The sequence below is a fragment of the Protopterus annectens genome, chromosome 7.part0, assembly GCF_019279795.1.
Source record: "Protopterus annectens isolate FY-2018-M chromosome 7.part0, PAN1.0, whole genome shotgun sequence".
NCBI classification, from domain to species: domain Eukaryota; kingdom Metazoa; phylum Chordata; order Ceratodontiformes; family Protopteridae; genus Protopterus; species Protopterus annectens.
The window spans coordinates 1,216,631,857-1,216,647,570 of record NC_056739.1 but is presented as its reverse complement, the minus strand read 5'-3'; positions in this window follow the sequence as shown (position 1 = coordinate 1,216,647,570).

The window sequence follows — 15,714 nt, the reverse complement described above, 5'->3', positions numbered from 1 at the left end:
CCCTTAGGGTCACATTCTTTAAAGTCATCCCCTTCAGACTGGTACTTCACAAGCAAGAAACTTCTTTGTGTAGGCTGCTGAGGGAAATGTGCGGAGATGAGAACATGGTGTACTGATGGCCACCAGCGGGGTGAGCTTAGCTAGACAACACCACCAGTAACATTGCAAGTTATATTAACCAATGCTATACTGTTCACTACAGTGATAGTGCAAATGAGAGTAGGTCATTCATATACCTTTTCTGCATATAATGAATCAGTTAGAACAGTTGTATACTAAGGCACAGATCACTAGCACAAAGAAAAAAGAGTTCCTGTTCAATAAACATAAAGGAAAGGATAGGCAGAGACTACTTTAATAATGTCCTAAGCTGCATGACACAATAAAGCTAGTAGCACTTTTATGGCCAATGTACTCCACATCCATGAAGACTGCTATGTGAGTTACCGTCATGGTTTGGAATGGTTGTTATGCCCCAACATGGTCACACCACTGAGAGTGATGAAGAAGAAATGAATAGCCCCCAAACCAAGGATAGAAAAACAAAGGGTTGCAAGCCTGCACAGTTCACCACATATAACCAAAATATAGCAGTGTCCACCTCTCTCTTTATCTCTTTGTAAATATATCAGAATACAGAATATTGACAGCTCAGAATGATGACATTTCTGAATGTAGACAGAGGTAAGTGGTTTGGTGTTAAGGGTATTACTGTGTTTGTGTGAGTGTTGGTGGGTTACAGTTAGGTTAAACGTAAGAGGATAGCTTTAATATTGTGCGTGATTGTTAGTGTTCCTGTGTCTGAGCCTGACTTATATAATGGTAGCGCAACCAGAAGGGTTTTTCTAAAGTAAGAGGGAGGATTAGGGTTAGGTTTTAACAAGCAAAGCCATCCTGTCCAGCTTACTAATCTGTACTAATCATAACATTAACCCTGAACCTGTCCCTAACCCTGCAACTTGCCTTAAAAAAAGCTCTTTCTGTAACACTCTCACTATTCAGACAAACCACATTTAATGGTAATTGTATGGTTTGGTTGCGTTTTTTTTTTCTTTGTTTCTTTCATTTTAATCTGTTTTTACTGTAAATTGATTGGGGAAGTAGAGTTTCAATCAATTTAATCAATCTTAATTCAATCAATTTAAAGTTTTTGTTTGTATTTTGAGTGTCTGAATTTTGATGTGTCAGCATTATGAATTTTCAGTTTTTGTGTTAGTATTATGAGTGTCTACATTTTGGATAAAAAAGTATGTGTGTATCTATATATACATTTTATATATACGTGTGTGTGAGAGTGTGTGTGTGTGTGTGTGTGTGTGTGTGTGTGTGTGTGTGTGTGTGTGTGTGTGTGCATCTATATATATGTGTGTGTGTGTGTGTGTGTGTGTGTGTGTGTGTGTGTGTGTGTGTGTGTGTGTGTGTGTGTGTGTGTGTGTGCGTGTGTGTGCGTGTGTGTGTGTGTGTGCGCATGTGTATTGATGGATATATACATTGTGTCATTGTGTGGTGTGGGTGTGGAGCTCACATGTTGGGGGTTTGAAGGGTGAATATATACTTTTTGTCATGCTTGCTTTTTGATTTATGTATAGGGTGGGAGAGCAGTGGATGTTTGATTTAATGTTGATCACAAATACAAACTGTTTTGTTTACATTTGCTATTAGTTCTGTTTGATGTTTTTGGTATTAGATGAATCAAGGCAATCTGTTATACATCAATGGGGATTTCTCAATCTGATGGAACTCTGATTCTACCTCAGGTGACCTAGGTTTGATAGCTGGCAGAGATAGGAGTGAGCAGTCAAGGTCAGTTAACCCTAACAATGGGAGGGATTCAGCTTATATCCCTTGCAGAAATGCCACCAGGGAGTGCAGCTTTCTTTTTACATATCAACTCCCTGTGTAACCTGTATACCTCATTTCATAACAGGGTCCAAAATATGAACAGCTTCCTTCTCCTCAGTGTTTCTATTGTGTGACCATGGGGTTATCCTAATTTTCCACAACATATGTATTATTGATGAATATAGGTTTTTAACAAGTAGCAGCCATAGATTGGAATACAGTGGCAATTGTCATACACGGAAAGCAGATTTCATTATATACTGATCTTTTGCACTGTCCTCCTGGACTTACTGAATGACTGGAGATGGACAATAATACATATGAGCAATGCAGTCTGCAATCTGTTGTGTGACTTGGTTATGGTCGGCAATTTATTTTTATTCTGTTTTCCTGCTGTCAGCTATTCACAATATTGGGTGAAGACCACAACTCATATGTGCATTCATATCTGCTGTTCGTACTTTGCTTTGGATGTGTTTATTCCCTTTAGTGAATATTGTGTGTATTACACTGCCCATTAAACCAGGCCACAAAGAGCTACCAGGAGACTTAAAACTAACTCCCTTCACTAAATTCAAAACTTACTGATAAATAGCACATAAAAAGGTTTGGAATTTCATTAATAACCTTGCAAGATATGTTTCATGTAACACCCTTCTGCAAAAAGGCATTATTACTATCCTTTCTGGCAATATACATCACTAGACTTCCTTAATGAATCCTCTTTTCTTGCCATGTCCACATTGAATACAGACCACCCCATTTACCACCACTTTTTATTTAAAAAAATAACATCTAAAGAAATTGAGAAATACATTGAAGAAACCCTCACAAATGCTCTTACAGGTTCAGATGAGCTTCTGCCTCAGTTTGTCATACCAGAAGTGTAGCAAGAGTAGCAGGTGCAGGGGGCTTACCATCCCTTCAAAAACATTTCTTTTCATGGATTTACTCTTTCTGTGTCATGTCCACCCTTAACTATGTTGGTACTGGCTAGGAACTGCCACTTCTTCAGATGTTTTCTTATCTGCTGATACCACATGGTTTCTAGTTCTTTACCAGCAGCCTTAATATACTTATTTGTCTGTAGTTTTTCAGCTCAAGTGATCAGTGGTCACCAAACGTTTGGTGTGGGGTAGTGTTTTGCTACATTTTCACAAGTTAGGTACCTCCCCTTCTTTGAAATTCTTGTTTAACATTGTAGTGGACAAGCAGCAACTGAGGCACATTTATTTGTGTATGCTGGAAATAAAACTTTGTATAGGTTGAACCATTATTTTTTACTCAGTTGAATGTTTGATACAGATGGTCAGGTATTTTTGATAGAAAATTTAATAAAATTCAGCTTTGCAATTTACTTTATTTAGAGCTTTAACTGTATTTATAAGACGTCAGTAGATACAGGAGTAATAAAATATTATAGTAAATGTACCATACATAGATAGGGTTGCTACCTGTCCCACTTTGTGAGGGACAGTCCCTCTTTGGGCAGTTGTGTCCTGTGAAAAAATCTAAAAAAATGATAAATGTTCCAAGATTTTTAGGACAAAAAATATCTCCCAAGTTTTCTTTAGTAATTGCATAAAACAGTTATTTTTTATCTGAAATACCTAAATGTTACACAAAATAGTATAAGCAACTGAAATGCTACCAGAATAAGCTTTTATTTTGGCAAAAATGTGAAGTTCTGACCTACCTTGGCACTGGCTGTGGGTATATTTTGTCTTGCAAAATCTCACGTTTCTATAAAAAATGTCCTACTTTTGGCATTTGAAAAGGTGGTAACCCTATACATGAATGGTCAATCTGAATCTCTGTTTGTTGTGCACTTGGAACTGTTTACAAAGATGCTCAGACAACAGATAACACACAATGGGATACATAAGATGGGCTTGTGAGCTAATGGTATGATGATCTTTATTCAGATCTAAAATTCCTCTTACCATGCCTTCAGCAAGTACTTAGAAGAATTAAAACTTGCACTAGGATTAAAGTAATTAAGAAAAAATATATTAAGGTTTAGTGTCCTGCTATTGAGCTAGAACTTCAACTGCGATACTTTTGTATAATGTACAACACTGAGTAATTATTTTAACTCAGCTGAGATTACACACGGAAACAAATCAAGGAAGAATTAAAAATATGATCCTTTTAATCTGCTACAATGTCAATCAAAATGCACAGGGTACAATAAAGACAAAATATAATGCAGACTAGTAAGAATACAGAATTTTTGTAAATTAGCAAATATCAATATTTATGCAAAATAATTAAGAATATAGACTAGACGTTCTTACACTACAATCAGAATTAAAAAAGGAAAATAAAAAATAGGGTTGGCAGCCTTTGAATTATAGTGCATTGTGGCACAAATGAGTACAACAGTATGTTGGTGGGCATCATAGACCGTGATCGAATGGAACATTCTGGAAATAGAAGAATCTAGTACTAAACCATAGAATGAGGATGTCAATGCACTAAGGAGGAAGAGGAAGAGTGGTCTTGCTTTTGAGAAAAAAGAATACATTATTGGGTGCATTGCATCAGGTGACAGGTCACATTGGGAAAGCTATAGGACAAGCGTAGACATCACTCCATACTAATTACAAATTTAGAAAGCTCCCCAGATGACCAAAATTGAAGAAAGTGAAAATTGTGATCTGTGAAAAAGGGAAAGGGATTTGCTTGACCAATAGGAAAGGAACAAAACAATGCTTTCCACTTTCCCTGTATTTACTATAGTGATGACTGATAGGAAAGTTATGTAGGGTAAAGAACAGTCAAGGGAGAGGGGCATGAGGATTAAACAAATTTGTCTTGTTTCACAGATGACCACTTGTTGATTACATGAAATGCAAAACAGACCTTTAGAGTTTTGTATATTCATGTAAGAGACAAAGATGATTTTCACCCCAGTAAGCATCAGGCATGATGGTGGAATTCTGATGACAGAGGGGTAAGCTGTGACTGCCCCCGAGAAAAAAGACCAATAAAATAATTGGAAATGAAAGCAGTAAAGAATCTGGAAGAAACTATAAGCATGTATTTTGGAGCCATGTATAAGCGATGACAGATCCCCATAATAGCCAGAATAAATGAGAAATATCCTTTTTTGAAGAATAGCAACAGCAAAAGTTATTTTACTATAATTATCTACTAGATCTGGCACATACTAGCTAGGATGCATGACAAGTGGGCTAAGAAAATACAAACAATAAGTCATTTTTCACTGAGTAGATGAAGATGCAATACAGCAATAGAGAAGAGAGCAGATGCATTAAAAGTGCGTGGAGTTGAGTACTGCCAGATACAAGTAGTTATAATATGACTTGTCATGGCAGAAAGGGTGATGCTGTAAAAGACTGAGTACCAGCTAGGAAAAGTGGGAAGTCTGGCTTAAGGAAAAGACCAAGGAACAACAGGAGAAATGAAAAAGCGTGAAAGAACAAGAATGGTGTTCCAGAAGTGTAACTAAGAACTTCTGGAAGATATGGAGAATTTAGCATGGAAAACTCTGTTTTTGTTTGCTTGTTTGTATGGGAATGAAACAGAATTGTGTGCGGGGGTATGAATTACGTCAAGTAGAAGAGGGGGGGTAACTTGGAATATCTAGAAAATCTAGAAATGGGAAGACCATAGAGCAATTGTCATTGATGAGTTAACAAACATAGATGTGAATGTGCTAACAGTGTTTGATGAAGTAAAATAGAAAATTTATTAGAAACAAGAGACTGAAGGAAATATGCATCATAGTGTGAAGGTACTTTTATGGGTAGTGGGAGGAATGAGACAGAAAAAAGTGAAAATGCAGGAAAGAGATGGAGAAGAACTGGTTATAAAATGTATTCTCAGATAAGAATTCATAGATCCACATTGCAAACTACATGGACATAATTTTATAACATCTTCCCCCAACTCAATTGAGTTGAGAGAAAAAAGACAGCAATGACAATTGTGTGACTTTCAGAATGAAGGGCTTGAACTTTGGACTGCATATCATTGAGCAATCAGCTTGACAAAATGCATTTTCAGCTAATTTCATTTAAGGGGACTGGGACCAATTTAACCCCACCTAGCTATTTCCAAAGGATTTTAAGAGGAAACCACACCTTTATAAATTAAATTATGGGAAATACAGCCACAAGTATATCCTGCAGGGATGAATAATGAGACCCTCTTACATAATGGTACCTTTTTCTTTTAGGAGGGGAGTAAAATAGTAAAATAATGCCAAAAACAAGCTGAATGTTCCAGGAAAGTCTAAAATGGAATCTCAAACACACAAAATATTGAAGAACATCTCATTATACATATAATCTGGTATAAAGCAACAAAACGTACAACACATAAAGTGCTAAAGAGAGACTAATAAAATGATAAACTGCATTACTTAGGTATAGGTTTATTGGTTTGCGAGTACTTGGTCACAGTCACTGCTTAATCCTCAAGAGTCATGATAATGAAGTCCAGAACCCATGTTTAATGTTGCCCGTCAGCCTAAGAGATAAGAATGCCACTTAGCAGCATGGTGTCCCAAAGTACATCAACTCATTAGTTATAAAAGGAGCACAGGTATGTGAAATGTGGAACACAGAAATGTAAAATCTCCTGTGTATTATAACATGTACCCGCACCACCTGCACAATCCTCCTCTGAGGTCACACAGTCAAGGAGAAAAATATTTGATATTCCAAGCAAAACAATTACTTTCTTTTCTCTAGCATTGTCTGAACTCCGATGAAACAGACAGATTGTAAAAGGCTCAGCATCCACACAGTAGGAATTGGATAACTTAACACCTGAAAAACAGAATGTTCTACACCTTTTGTGTGCTTCCCTTAATTTAGATGTCAGCTGCTACTGTCTCAGTAGTTTAACTGAAATATTTATGCTGTCCAATATTTAGTAAGCAAAGGGAGACAGAATTTGTTAAAACTGGTTTCATTTATAGATCTGTGCATATAAAAGCATTAGGAATTTACTATTAGAATGTTTCCTGAAGGAATAAACAATGTGATAATGTAGCCAGGAATACTGATATTTTGGGATATGTAAACATTTGACTCTGTATGGTTGTCTAGTCTTTAATTTTTGGTACTTGAAATGTCAGTGTTGTTAAGCTTATCATGCAAATGAAGAATTACGTGTTGAAAGATCGATAAGAAGTTAAAAAGAGGGAACTGGAGACAACTGAGAGTCAATAACTAGGAAAAGAGGACACAATCTAAATGCTGAAAGGTGAGTTGTGCACAGATTTAGACGAAGTAGACCCAGTTAAATGAACAGAACTCTGAGCAGTAATGAAGCTTCAGCAGTTATGTTTGAAGATGAACTTTTTACACAGGGGACACCGAGCATTAGAGTGGTTGAAGATGAAAGGGAATATGGCAGGCTGAAAGTAATGGAGATTTGTATGAGGAAAGGGTATGGGTGCCAATACATTTTAGAAGTTACAAAAAAACATAAAACACTATAGGAAATGAAAATAATACACAGTCTAGAATTTCCTTCTTAATTTAGGCTTTTGTTGTTCAGCTTGTAACCAGGCTGGTGAAACTTATACAGAAATGTAATAATAAAATAATGGAGATGACATATTGAGTGAAAACAGGTGGTGAGAACCAGAGGGAACTGAAATAGGCCAATAAATTAATTTAAAGTTAGACTAGGAAGGAATATTGGTTGGCTAAGAAAGAGGCTTATAGAGGAGTTGCAGTAGCAAAGAACAAGGCATAAGAGGCCTTCTGGAAAGTGACTCAGTAGATGACACAAAGAAGCTATATCAGGTCACAAGGCAAAGACAGAAAAATAAAGAAGATATTCAGACACCCTTCATAAAACATGCCAGCAACAACCTGCTCATCAGTCCACAGGATGTTAAAGGCAGATGGAAGGAGTACTTCCAGCAGCTTCTGAATGAAGAAAACCCCACAGAAGCTGTACTGCCCCAGACACAGCCTGTGATGAAAGAAGAGCAGGATCCTGAACTAGACAAAATAAGAACAGCAATGCAGTGGTGGTGCTGTGGTAGCATTGTCGCCTCACAGTAAGACGTTGTCCTGTTTGATTCTCAGCTAAAGCGTCTTCTGTGTGGAGACATGCGTGAATGGGCGTACCTTCGTTGAAGGTTGTGCGTCAGAGCTGGCAACTCGGCATGTAAAAATCTACTGCCAATCATTAACGGACCGGAGTTCCGCTGTGGTGACCCCTAAGCGGGAAAAGTCAAAAGACACAACAACAACAACAACTAAGGGAAATGAAGACTGGGAAAGCAGCAGGCTCAGATGAGGTTACCGCAGATATGATAAAGATGTTGGGTGAGATAGGGGAGAAATGGTTCCTGAGGGTACTTATAACAACAGAGAGAGAAAGTCACATCCCAGGTGGCTGGAGAATAAGTATATTAGCACAATTATTCAAGAACAAAGAGGACATTCACACGTGTGTGCAGTATAGAGGTATGAAACACCTATCACACTGCATGAGAGTTATGGAGATGGTAATTGATAAATGAATATGCAGAGCAGTAGAACATAAAATGAGAGATGAGCAGTTTGGATTTAGATCTGGATGTAGCACAGCTAACCTGATGTTTGCTGTGAGACAAGATACTTCAGATGAAGCTAGGGATGAGGAAAGAGTTCAACTGGGCATTTCTAGACTTGAAGAAAGCATATGACAAGCTCCCAAAAAAGCTAATTCAGGCAAACACAGGTAGAATTAGTGCAGGCTATGTACAAGGACCCAATGACTCAAGTACAAGCAGTGTTCTGTCTCACAGAGGCGTACCCAGTGGGTGTGAGTGTGCATCAGGGTTCAACCCTTAGCCCACTGCTGTTCATACTTGTAATGGACTACATTAGTAAACAGGATGGAGGGGACAGATCAGCAAAGTTGCTGTATGCAGATGATGGGCCACTACAGGCAGACTCTGGACAAAACTTCAGAAAAGAATAGGGGAAAGGAATGTAAAATTGAAAGGACATTGGATGAAACTATGTAGAGATAAGACAGTTTTAATTGCAGCAAATGGGGGAAATCAGAAGAAGCTAAGAACTGAGATAGAAGGGAAAATAGTGGAAGAAGTTAACAGCTTCAAGTATCTGGGAAGGGTGGTTGAGGAGAAGGGAAGTCTGAATGAGAAGGTCAAAGCTAGAATCAGAAGGGCTGCTGTCAACTGGACAGAATGTCAGGGTAGTGTTTTACAGAAGAACGCCAAAAAAAAAAAAAAAAGTAAGGTGTACAAGACAGTGGTGCGACCAGTACTGTATGGTACAGAAACCTGAGCAGTAAAGGCAGAGCACTTGAGGAAAGTAAGAGGTGATGGAAATAAAGTACTTGAGATGGGTGGTAGGATACACACTGTGAGACAGATGAAAAAAATGAGGACATAAGAGCAGAAGCCAGAGTAGCTCCAATTGCAGAAAAGGTGAAATAGAACAGATTATGGTGGTTTGAGCACATATGCAGAAAAGCAGAAGACATTCCAGTGAAGATGATTTGGGACAGACAGGAAGAAGGCAAGAGGAAATGAGGGCAGTCAGCAAAGAGGTAATTGGATTGTGTGAGCAAAAACTTGTGACAGTCAGGCATGAGTGTCAAAGAAGGTAGGAGTGTGGCATTGAATAGGGATAGAGAGATGTCGATAGTTGCCAGAACACCACAACCCCATGTAGAAAATGGGAAAAAAGGGTCATGATGATGATGAAGATGTGGATGTTAAAGTGGTTAAGACTTAAACACTAATACAATAAAATGTTGTATAAAGAGTAAAAAAAAAATAAGGACAAACTATTAAAACCCACAATGCATCTCAGCATGGATAACATTCCTTATAGGTTAAACCAAGGCTGTGAATGTGAGACAATTCTGGGACAATTGTTCCTATTAGGAGAGTTAAACTTCAATATTTAAATATGTATATAGTTTTGTGTATTACTATTAAGTTAATAGGTTTTAGGAATGTTCTGGGGGGTGTTTTTTTTGTCTGAGGGCTTTCACTAAAACAAAAAGTTTTGTAAGATGTGACATTAGTTCAAATGGATATGACAAGAAACAACTGTATAAATGATTGATCTTCTAAACATTAGCGTATGCATGTAACACAAAATTTGGAACTAGATATTTAAAAAAAGTTGTTATACATAACAGCTGGGAATAATGACTTCTTAACATAATAACAGCACTTATTTTTAAATGTAAATTGTATCACAGATATACACAAAAAGAAAGAGTAGTGAGCTACATTAAAAAAGCAGAGTGCAAATACCTATGCTACTAGAGACATATTTGGAAATAACTGAACATGTGAATTTGATAAATAAAGATTTTCATGATTGTTATTCTACAGAATATATGGAACAAAAAAGGAGAGCATTTATATTAATTGCAAGAGGAACTCCAATAGGGATAGAAGAAGATAAAAAAGATAATAATAATAGATTTGTAGTCCTAAGGGGCTGCTGGCATATATTTATATTCCACCTAAAACTGCTATAATGGAGCTTAAGAAAACTCTGGGACAAATAATCAGCTTTCAAGAGGGAATATTACTTATAGGCAGGGACTGGAATTTGATTTGCAGCAGTGAAGATGTATATGGGGAGAGCAGAAGGGAAAATATAACAAAAGATGGTAGAAAATATTTGGCATGGAAGATGTGAATTCAGTAGAAGGAGTTCTGATTAAATTTACATATTATTCCCCAAGATACAAAAATTGGGCTAGGCTAGACAGAGCGTATATTTCACAGGAACATGTGCATTTAACTGAAAATTTTGATGCGCATCTAATAATTGTTTGAGATCATGCACCAATAATAACTAAAATAAAAATACAGGGTAATGAAATAAAACTTAAGACTCTGGCACTTTCCCACCTATATGTTGAAAAGAGAGTAATTTAAGGAACCAGTAGTGGAAATTAATCAGGAGTTATTAGAAAAGATTAAAATTTCTTCTGAAAATATAGGAAAAGATTGGAATAAAATTAAAGTGGAGTTTTAAATAGGGTAGAAATAAAAGAAAGAGAGAAATGGTTAAGAAGTAAAAATAATTGTTTAGAGGGACTGACAAAGGTTAAAGTATTGTAGAATAGGGAGAATCTCAAAGAACAAGAAGGGAAGCAATTGCAGAATGCTAAACACAAAATAAGGGATTGTCTTGATAATATGCTTGAGTTTAGCAACTATTTTTGATAACTCCAGAGCACAAAAAGTTTTATCACAACTCATGCAGCAGAAAGTAGGAAGGGGTTGTCACCAAGCTTAGGGAGCATATAACAGGAAAGATAATAGGGGATCCTGTAGAAGTATTAGAAATACCATAGAAAACCACAGCACCTCCATGTAGCTATCCTTTAATGAAAATCAACAATGTAAAATGAAACGTGAAAACATAAAACAAAGTAGAAATAAAATCCCCTGTTACACTTCAACAACGATAAGAGCTTTCAGTAATAACCTTCTTCAGATCGTAATCAATGAATAGGGGAAAGTACATTAAAAAGAGCCGTAGACAATCAGAGCAAATAATGGAAGCCATCTCCCTCTTTGCTAAACAGACTAAATGTAACCAATGGGGTCTGAGGAATACACATACACCCTCCATTTTGACCAATGATAGGTCTCCTATATTAAGTATAGGTAATAACGGAGAAATTAAAACCATCTTCCTCTTTACTAAAACAAACTGGATAAGGCCAATGAGATCTAGGAATGCAGACACACCGTTCATTTTAACCAATGGTAGGTCTCCTGTGTTTAAGTATAGGTCTTACCAGAACAACTGCATTGAGTCCTGGTGGTTTGTCCACTTGTAAATTGATGATCCAGTTTACCTAATTTCTTTCTGTTGCTTTAGAGATATCCTCCTGTCTTATTCCTACATGGGTATTTTGTATCACTTTAAAATAAAACCTATGGGAAGGAGACTGCATAATGTGCTTTGCTAAACAGTTTTTGGAATCTTGTTGACGAATGTCGTGAAGATGTCTTAGAACTCTGTTCTTAAAAGGCTGATCAGTTTTACCCACATAGTAGGCAGGACATCCTGAACAGGTGGCCATATATACTACATGGGGAGTATTACAATCAGCCCAGCATGAAAATTTATGGCAGATCCTGGTGATATGATGCATAAAGGAGTTACTAGTATCAATATTATCACAAGCCGAGCATCTCCCACAACAAAATGTTCCTTTTCTTTGGCTAAAGGAAGAATCCTTCACACCATCTTTTGTACATAGGAGATGTTTAAGATTCTTTTTGTTCTTAAAAGTGAACGTGGGTGTATCTCCCACAATCTCCCGTATTCTAATATCTTGTGTCAGAACAGGCCAGAATTTCTTAATTATTTCGCAAATTTGATGACAATCATTGGTGTAAGTTAAGTTTACACTCAAAACATTTCAAAGCCATTGTGCATAGCTTTTCTAGTAGAGGAATGGTCATTTCTAAGTAGTAGCGAGGCTCCTTCCTTCTTTCTCATACAATCTAGATCTTCCTTTCCAATAGATATATCTTTCTCCGTATAACTTCTATTACTCAGGTTTTTTTGCAGGAATGAAAGTTCTTGCTCATAATCTGACTCATTAGTACAGAGTCTGAAAATTCTGGTAATTTCATTTTTCATAGTATTCTTAGAGACATGCCTAGGATGCATGCTACTTCTGTGTAAATATTGTTTTTTCCAGGTTTCTTTCTGATGAATTTTGGTCCCAGTCCTTTTCTTTTGATCAAGAAAAAGAGTAACATCCAAGAAATCTTTCTCTCATTGCAAGTATTAGAAATAGGTCAGAAATTCTATGAAAGTCTCTATAAAGCAGATAAATATGTAAATCAAAAACAGGTACTAATGGAAATATTTATGGAAGAATTAAATATCCCAGGGTAAGAGGTAGAAGAGGCTCAATTACTAACAGGATAGGAGGAGATAAGATAAATATGGTGATGTATAACCAACCAACAGGAGAGTCCCAAGTAATAGATGGTATTCCTGTGGAAGTCTGGGAGCCAGGAGGGAAAAAAACTGATAAAGATCATGGGTCTATATTATATATTTGAACTTTTTTAAACTTCAAATCCCATATGTTCGACAACATATGATCGAAGTTTAAACATTCGAATATATAATAAAAAAAAATTACCTTAATGGTGCAGGCAGGGGGGCAAGCACCCCTGCACCCCCCTCCACCCCTACTTAAATATACCATCTCCGATATTGCACTTCAGTGTAGAAAAGGGTAATTCTCCCATTCTGCACTGAACTGCGCCATTACGTTTAACCTTCGAACGCTTGAATTTTCGATCATATGGTGTCGACCATATGCCATTCGAAATTTCAAGCGTTCGTGATTCTAATAGGAACCCAATCTGGAAAGTTTGCTTTAACAGTATTTTAAGAGGAGGAGAAGTACCACCATCCTGGAAGATAGTGGTGGTAGCTGTAAGAGCTGAGGGTAAGGATCCTTCAGATCCAGCTTCATACAGGCCCATTTCAATAGTAAACCATGATTAGAAAGTGTTTATGTCTATAATGGCTAAAAGAATGGCAAAGGTAATACCAAAATTGATAGATATGGATCAATGTGGCTTTGTTGAATGGAGACAAACATTTGATAACATTAACAAAACAATGATGATCCAGAGGGAAGGAGAATGTAAAAAAATACCACTGTTATTGGTGGGTATTGATGCAGAGCAAGGATTCAGCTGAGTAAGCTGAAATTTTATGATCAGAAAATGGAAGCATTTTCATTCCCTGATAAAATTATAATGTTGATTAGGAGGATATATGAGAGATCTAAGGCTAAAATTAAAGTGGGTGGGTTCCTCTCTGATAGTTTTTGTTTGAGCAGAGGAATCAGGCAGGGTTGTCCTCTTTCCCCTTTGTTATCTGCATTATATTTAGAACCACTGGCAAAAAAATAAAGGATTCATAAATTCCAGGATATAGTTGGTATGGTGGTCAAGAAACGCTGTCTCTGTTTGCAGATATTATTATTTTATACCTGATAAAACCAGAAAAGAACAGCATTGTGGAACATTTTGAAAAAGTTTCAAGTCTTTTTGGGATATACAAGTAATAAAGCTACAACAAAGGCAATAGCTGTAGACTCTGTACCCACACACAAATTGGTCATCAATATCCATATTTATGGGGACATGATAAAATGAAGTACTTACAAGTATGGATTAAAAATTAGTCTGCTGTGGCAGCAAAAGATGTGTGGGAAGAGACTAAACAAAAGGTAATACAAAAACTAAGAAATTGGAATCTTTGTTTTACAGAGATGGATAGCAAGATACAAGCAGTCAAAATGTTTTAGTCCCTTTAATTTTATACACAGGTCAGGCATATATTTATTAATCAGAGGAGAAGTTGAGGATTGCAATTAATAAAGAGCTGAAAGATTTTTATCTAGGAGGGAAGATGACTGCAGTCAACTAGAATAAGCTGATTCTTCAAATAGAACAAGGTAGTTTGGGATGGGTTCCTATCATGTTGTCGAACTTTTAAAAGTTTGAACGTCATATAGTTGACACAATATGATCGAACCTTTAAAAGTTTGAACGTTTCAATGGAGATCCCTGCACAGTGGAGCAATGGACATTTTCCATTGTGTGCACTGCGGTGCATTCTCGGAGTTGGTATATTTAAAGAGCGGGGGGTGTGAGAGCAGCAGGGGTGCTTTCCCCCTGCTTAAGCTTCCAGGTAGGTTTTTTTCTGTTTTTTTTTTTTTTAATTTGATTTTTGAACTTTTAAAAGTTCAAACATATGGTGTTCGAACTTTTAAAAGTTTGATTATCTGATATAGAACTATTTGGTATTACCTCATTTGAAGGGATATTTCAGAGCTACGCAGATAAGGCTCCTAGATCTAGAAAATGGAAATCAAAGTCTAAACCAACTATACTAGAAGTAGTGAATATAGTAACAGAGATAAAACAACTGTAAATTGCATCTTTAGAAAAGGGTAGGAACAAATTGCATAGAAAAAAAAATGGGAATTGTGGGAACAATACATGCAGAATAACATTTTGGAGGAGGAATGAAGTTTAAAAGAAGGTAGGATTTGATTGAGCTATGTAATGTTTGACTGACAATGTTTGGATAGATTATAAGTGATGTATAATCTTTGCAACTAAAAATATTTCAGATTGGTTTGTTTTCATTTTTATAAATGTATGACTGCTTATGTCATTAATGATAATTTAATAAAGATGTTTCTTGTTTAAAAAAAATTAAAAAAAGAGCATACCATGGCTAACACAAAAATCTGATCAAGGCAAAATTAGTGGTGAAGTACCAGACAGGTAATTTGCATTATTCTCCTTCAGGAAAAAAAAGGTTTACATCTGTGCGGCAAGACAGGCCTGGTTGCTTAATCTGACCACTACCCAAAAGAGAATAGCTGGTAAACTTGCTTCCATGGAGATCTCCAAAGACAAATGCAAAGACCTCCTTTAGATGATCTCCACCTGGTAAACTCAAAAATACTTATACAAAAGAAGATTGTCTTTGAGCAAATCACTGTGATACTATTGTATGTTAAATTTCATCCCATACATCTCAGTCCATAGCTTACCATGGTGGTGGTGCTGTGGTAGCGTTGTCACCTCGCAGTAAGATGCTGTCCGGTTCAATTCTCAGCTAGAGTGTCTTCTGCATGGAGACATTCGTGAATGGGCATACCTTCATTGAAGGTTGTGCGTCAGGGCTGGTAACTCGGCATGTAAAAATCAAATACCAATCATTAGTGGACCGGAGTTCCGCTGTGGCGACCCCTAACCGGGGAAAGCTGAAAAGACACAAACAAACAAACATCTCAGTCCATAGCTTACATAGTACAACATGTACATGGTCTACAAGA